Source organism: Pseudopodoces humilis, chromosome 1, assembly GCF_049639895.1.
Source record: "Pseudopodoces humilis isolate 2021_Gansu_Grassland_sample_001 chromosome 1, ASM4963989v1, whole genome shotgun sequence".
Lineage (NCBI taxonomy): Eukaryota > Metazoa > Chordata > Aves > Passeriformes > Paridae > Pseudopodoces > Pseudopodoces humilis.
The window spans coordinates 127,915,820-127,923,173 of NC_142200.1; the positions used below are offsets into that span (position 1 = coordinate 127,915,820).

The window sequence follows — 7,354 nt, forward strand, 5'->3', positions numbered from 1 at the left end:
TGCAAATTTTTGATTGCATTAATGAAGAGGGAGTACAAAGTGTAAGAAATCTTTTTCTCAGTGGACTTGTTCAATCAAGCAGTGTAGCCTGAGTACTGAATTTGTAGCCAAATGCTGAAAAAAATATGCCCTCAAACCTGTAAGATTCCTGGATGTTCTATCAGAAATTACTGCTTTTACAGATTTCTAGTTTTGTAAGTTATAAAAATGGTTTCTCAATAATCTGTACTAAAAACAGATTAATATTAAGTGATGTAATTATGAAATCACATGTACAAAGGCCATGTCTAGCTTTATCACTAAGAGATATATACATCTGCTGTTCTATAACGAGGCTTGATAGTGTTTTCATTTCAGGCTTCTGTGGGTCTGTAACAAAGATGGATCAGATGAAGACAGGGAAGGGAAATGGGCAGATAGCAAATATTTAAATCATCTGTCCCTTTTCATTAAGGACAGTTAAGGGGCCACACTTTTCTGTATCATAGGATATGTCATTGCTGTGTGGCTACAGTCTTGAGAAAGGGGCTACAACCCAGCTCAGCTCACTAATACAAATTCATTTTCTTTCAGCTGCTTGCATTTTTATCCTCAAAATTTTGTATCCATCAAAGTAATGGGTTAAGATGAGTTTTTTGGTATGCAGGTGTAAGTTTTTTCTAGTTCCTCCCCCTCCTCTTTTCTTGACTTCTGGTTGAAGAAAAATGACCGTCAATGTTAGTTCCTTGTCAAATTGAGTTATTCTTTTTTTCATGAACACTTGGTTTAATTTTGTTCCTTTTTCTGGTTCTCCCTTGTGAATTAAAATTCGGAATTTACAGGGCAGCCTTTGGAAGCCTCCATAACCACAGTGCAAGCTTTGCAGTGTTTGTGCAGCACTATAAGCCTCTCCTTCCGGCTGCCAGCAATACAGATGCCATGTGATGACCATGTTCTCTTTTAATATCTCTGCACTAAATCCCTGATACTTGAAATCAATGTTTTTAGGAACATAAATTTATTTTGGGTAGGAAAAATATTTTTTCTTATGAAGATTGCAGTGCCAGGGGAGTCTCTGTGGCGCAATCGGTAAGCGCGTTCGGCTGTTAACTGAAAGGTTGGTGGTTCGAGCCCACCCAGGGACGTGTGTTTCATTTTCCTCTGCCATGGCATGGGGTTGGAACCAGATAACCTTAAGGTCCCTTCCAAACCAAACCTAGCCATTCTGTGAAATTTTAGAAATACAGAATTCTCTGTTAAGCCTCAGGTTCACTGAAACCGTAGTTTGCTAAGTATCAGCAATGGATTAACAGACTAAAATATTTCCATGCATCATTATTTAAAAATGAAATTGCATAGAAATCATTTCATTTTAGCCAAATATTCCCTATTCTGTCATATTTGTTTGTCTAAAAATATATAAATTTTAAATTCATTATTCATGAAGGCATGCTGTTCTAATTTTCAGAGCTTCAGGTTGTAAAAGGCTATGCGTTCAACTCAAAAATGTATTAAGCTTCATAACCATACTAAGAAACAGATGAAGGAGTCAGAAGAGATCAATGCAAGTAGTCTCCATAATGTGTCTGGGTAGTGCATTTTCATGCGAGTGGAAAGAAGTTGTTCAGACAAAGCCCACAGAAAATAGCTCCTGAATTGTTGCATATGAAATTTCCACAGTATTTATGTAGAGTTAACATAGAGAATGGATTTTTAGACTAAACTTCTGCAGCAGAGAATAAATAGAATGTGAGAACATTGCTATGGACCAAGAAAGGTGGTGTGAGAGAAACTCAGTTAATCCACAGGTCAGTCCTTGGCCCATAATTTTATTAGCAGGGTGTCATACCTGAAACGAATACCCAAGCCTTATTACAACGAAGAGATCTATAAGATCCTGATGTACAGACAACAGTAGAAGCACTGCAGATGGTAATATCATTGTATATAGGGCCAGAGAAACGTTGCCTTAAACATGACTGGGGTGTTAGAAACAGCATTTTTTACTCTTGGATATGCTTGTCAAAATACATATTTAATGGTTAACTTGTGGGAGGGTGGTCAATGGGGGTTAGGAATGTAGTTCCTGAATCTGCAGGAGAGTCAAAGTGCTCATTCTCCCTAAGCAGCTGAGGGCATCCCAGCACTGGAGGAGGGAGATGAAATGTGGGTTCCTCTCACCTGGAGCGAGTACAAGGACACTGTCATCTGTAGTCACAAACCACCAGCTCATCTTGCACAGGTCTAATTCTTAACCTTAACTCTTAATCTCCAGAAAACTGGAGACCACTAACGAAAATAATAGTTTCTAAAGTTACAGGAACTACATGAAATAAAGTATTTAAAACTTTACTCCAGAATCACATATGAAAATGTTCAAAGGACTTCTTTTATCTGTCTGTATCTATTGTACCTATATGCATCTCTATATGAGTATAGAGATGTATCTATATGAGAATTAAAGTAGAGAGAAGAATGAAGTAAAACTGTATTTTCTACTCTTTGTCTACTGTGAGGCAGGTGCTCTTCACTGATGTGGTTTGTTCTCTTTGCTCTTTCTGAGAAGAATAAGCAAATGTCCTTTGGATCTCATTGCAGAATCTGAGGAACCAATAATTTTGGCTATTGTAAGCTTCTGTAGGAATTGGAATTTTAAGTGACTGTGGGAAAGCAAATGCGGCATAGAGGCAGGTACCCACAGCCATAATAGCAGTGGATGTTCTTTTGAACAGAGGAATTAGAGTTAGTCTTACTCCCTGTTAAATGCTGAAAGATGAAAATAAATGAGAAGGTAGCTCATTATTAACTAGAAACAGTAATGAAAAACATTTTTCCCAAATTAAGTCAGGCTATGTTTGGGTGATTCCTCTTGTCACACATTCTAGGCACTGTTGTAGAGAATATAGTGGGATATATTGGGAGCAGAGACTTACATCTTGAGATGTTAAATACCTTAACCAAAATGTAGTGGTAAATCCCTTTGGATAAAATTGCCCAGAAAAACTTACAGTCATTATGGTGGGAGGATGTAATGAAGAAAAACCCTTTACATCACTACATAGAGAAGATAATTTCAGAGTCATAGAACCTGACAACTAAAGGAGTAAATCTAATTATTGTCCTTTATTTTTGTGCTCTGAGTGAGCCTGCAGTTTGCAGCCAAAAGCTTTCCTGTTTGGATGAGTGCTCTTCTCATATGTTACTGCACATTTAGGGTGAGTTCTGATGCTGACATTTTGAAGAAATAGCCTATAGGATAGTCTTGGCACAGGAGATTTTGACAGCAACAACCCTGAGATTAGCTCAGTTGCTGAGAGCATGGTGCTAATAACACCATGGTTGTGGGTTTGATACCTCTATGGGCCATTTACTTAAGAGTTGGACTAGATGATCCTTGAAGATCCCTTCCAACTCAGAACATTTTGTGACTTTAAATGACAGTGAATTCGGGAATAAAAGCCCTAGAAAAAGCCTTCAGGGGCTGGTAATTAGTGTGTGAGTCAGTAGGTGGTGCACAACAGCTATGAAAATGCCGGAGAACTGCTCTGCTGTTTCACTGCGTCTTCAGAATTGATATTTGGAAAAAGTTTCATTTCACCTGAAGGTCCAATTTCTGTAGCTTGAACATAGTAAAATATTGATAATTATTGGAATTTATTATATGTATATATTTATTATATGCATTTCAAATGCTTGTGTTCAAAATAATATTCAAATTATGTGTTTTGTTTGTTTTGATAGTTATATTTGCCTTAATGAGAAACATAATTTCCTGAGTATTTGGACTGTGTACATAAGCATGGATTCATGTGTAGGAAATTTTGCTCCTGTAATATCCAACCACATGTTTTCCTGGAAAGTACAAATGAATTCCAGCCTTAAAATATAAACATACAGTAATTTCTTTGTTTAGACACTGTAGATTGCATTCATTATGCATCTGAGATTCATGGGAGAGTCCTATAAAAAATAGTGTATTTCTAATGAGCTCAGAATGAGGCACAAGTAAAGCTAAATGAATTAGGGGTTACTTCTGTTTGCATGTCTAATAGCTTTGTTTAAGCTTGCTCATTGGAATTGGATACATGATTCTAATACTGTAAAACACTGCATCAAGAAGGTGGTAGAGAGGCAGATTCTAGGAGATCCTGTCTGAAACCACAACAAGAAAAATAATCAAAAGTCACGTCAAAAGCTTCAGCTTAAATCTGAGTGGTGGAAGTGTAGATATGTTGTCTGTTAATGTTTTGTCACTCGCCTGTATTAAAGGATATTTTTCTGTAGCACAGTATTTGTATTTTAGACTGACAAACTCAGATCCTGAAGATAATTGGCAGTGGCTAGCGTTTCTCCCTATGGGGCTGCACAGTTACAAATGCCCTTCTAGAGCCGTGCTACATGGTTTGAGTTTCTTTTTGCTCCATGTTGGTCCCATTGGTGTTCTCCTTGCCTCTAGATTTTACTTGCTTAGTCCATATTAATGCAAAAGCACATGCTACAGAGAGCCCAATTTGCTGCCAGCTGAGCCTGCTGCAACAGGAAACTGCACGGATACAAAAAGAAATATTTGTACTAGAGACATCCGAAGTCGGTTTAGATACAATTTGAAGTACATACTGACAGGAGCCTTTTCATCTCTGTCCATCTCCTGGGGGGAGGGTGTAAAATAAGCTGATAGAAGCTATTTATTAATCACACAGGTGAGGGTCATCAGTCACACAGATTCCAGGGAGGAAAATGGTCTGAGTGCTGCAGTACTTTGGTTTGCACAATTGTATCACAACCGAGCACTGCACGTCAGTTGTCTCTCCACCCAGCTTTACAGAGCTTCTCCAGCAATTCTGTTCCCATGTGGTACAGCCAGGGCTTGCAACAAACTTTGCCTTTCACCTAGTTACTCCAGCTGTTTTCCTTTCCTTCCAAGATTCTTGTTACAAATGTAAACTTTAATCTATTGTTTTAGCTAATTTATGATAATACTCTAGATATATTGATAATGAAATTCTCCAAAGTTAACATTTATAGGGAGGCAGAGCACTCCCAAAAATAATTAAGATCACTTTACCAGAAGTTTATTCAATGTCTTATATTCCCAAAACTAGACAATATTAAGGCTCTCTGCCCTGTCTGCCATTTATCTTTTATTTTTGGCTATGACCTTTGAAAAACAGTTTCTTCAATATCATACATAGCATAAGCAAAATACTTGATCGTGCAGTAAATTCTGATAAGATGAAAACCTGCAAGGAAGACTGAGTATCTTTCCAGTGCTAATGAGGCTGGAATTTGTGAGGTAGACACTATATATTTTACCAGGTTTAATTTCCAAATGAGGCTGCCTTTAGGGCAAAGATCTGAAACACATAATTTGGATGTTGTCAGTGAGCTGACAGAAAGTTTTTTCCGCCTAGGAGGACATGCCATGGAATAGATCACAGAGAGCAAAGGAGAAATCAGAAGATGACAAAAGGAGACAGTGTTTGCTAGGTGTAGTTTCCCTTCTAAACTCAAGTGCTCCTTTAACTGTGGTTTGGGTTTTTTTTTCTCCCCAGGCAACAAAGGGCCACTTCCCTATCCTAGTGATAACCTTTTCATACTTTATAGTGAATTGCATAACCCGAGGGACAAAATTTTAGCTTTTCAGTCCGTGTAGGAACTTCCTGTCTTGTAGTTAATCCATACGAGTAAAGTCTTTACTGTTTTCAAATATTGAATTACTGTTTTTAGAACTACAAACTTATTTTGAAATGGTAAAACAATGCTTAAAATAAAAATATTTTAAGAAACATCATGGTCCAATGAATAAATGCAGGTATTTATCTACAGTATGTTTTACTCAGTGAAGAAAAAACAGGCTATATTTCATAATGGAAATTCCCATTTTACTCATTCAACACACAGCTGCAGGAATATAGCAGCTGCACTTAAGATCATGTTTTGGTATTTGCCCTATTTTCTTTAATCAGTTCATTGCAAGCAAGAACAACAACAACAAAAAAGTCTTTAGAAACAGATTTTAGTGCTTGTTCCCCCTTGCACCATTGGGAGCTGCCTTCAGACTTAGCTGCTAATCTTTGGAGTGGTGCTTTCTTCAGGGGACTTTATTCTGGATATTTTCTTCATGCCTCTCTTTGGGGGTTCTGGCTGGCCATCTCTCCTCTTACCTTACATGCTTTTGCTGTTGTCTTCATGGTCCTCTGTGGGTTCTCTCAAGCATCTTCCTCATCACAAAAACATGGCTGTTGGAATTACAGTTCATTTAGGGTTTTCAGCAATCTTCTAAAAGGTCTGAGAAGTCTTTGCTTCTCATTGTGGTTTTTGTGACAGAAAATTATTAATGTTAGAAAAAGCATATGGTTCTGCGTCCCATACACAACTGAATAAACTCCAAGGGCCTACCAAACACTGACCTTCCTGACAAAACAACTAAATTTGAGATTCTTGGCTTCTGCACATTCTTTCTAAAGCGCGCAGGCCCAGTTTTGCTCATTACAGCACAGCATCAGCCAGCACAGCTCTATCAACAGCCAGGAGCTTTCTATCCTCAAGTGAAAGGCAAAACCTTCATTTCCCTTCAACCTTTAAGTGAGATGATGATCCTTCTTACAGCCATTAATCCTACTTAGTATTTGGAAAAAAGGAAGGAATTATTTCTGCTTCTGAACTTCTCATACTATGAGGCACAGTTACTGTGTGAGTTTCTTAAGAACTTCTCAAAAGTTAGTGTTGCAGTCAAGTAGACAATCACACCCTCGAGAGAGTTGTAGGCAATCTTTTGAGGCTTTAAAAAAATGTTTTATAGCAACATGCTAACAGTATTGTAAAATCTGGGTTTGAGAATCTCCTATGCATCTAAGCAAGTAATTCATTAAATAGTTTCTTTTGGAACACTGGACATGCTTTATTTCATTTTTTTTCACAATTTATTTAAACATCTCACATATACAAAATACATTTTCTTTCTTTTTTGAGAAATGATGATTTTTTTTTACCCATAGTAGAAGATGGAAATGAAATTTGAAAGCAGGAACACCTGATTTTGGAGGAAGACAAAGAAGAAGAAGAAAAATTATCCACATGCTTAAGCTGTGGGTGAGACAGGACATCCTAAATTTTAAGACAGACTTCAAAGAAACAGAGAAGCAATACTTTAAATGCTACTAGCACCATCAAAGTTCAAGTATTGGAAAGATACTTTGTAATTATGTAATTAGCACCACTGTACTTTGAGTGGAACTGAAGTACCTCAGATCACAGGGAGAAGTTCCTACAAAAGATGTGGATCACTCTTGATTTAGTGTATGAGGTAGTTTAAACCTTTGGAAGTCATGGATTTAAACTTCCTCTGTGGAAGATATTCAAAGGCCACAAGTGG

The 7,354-nt window shown here is 37.4% G+C and overlaps 1 non-coding gene across 1 annotated transcript; it reads left to right on the forward strand.

The window, feature by feature from the left end:
• The first annotated feature begins 1,050 nt into the window (after window positions 1-1,050).
• On the forward strand, window positions 1,051-1,124 carry TRNAN-GUU (transfer RNA asparagine (anticodon GUU)). The gene has a single exon. It is a non-coding gene; the product is annotated as a tRNA-Asn (tRNA).
• Window positions 1,125-7,354: the final 6,230 nt, after the last annotated feature.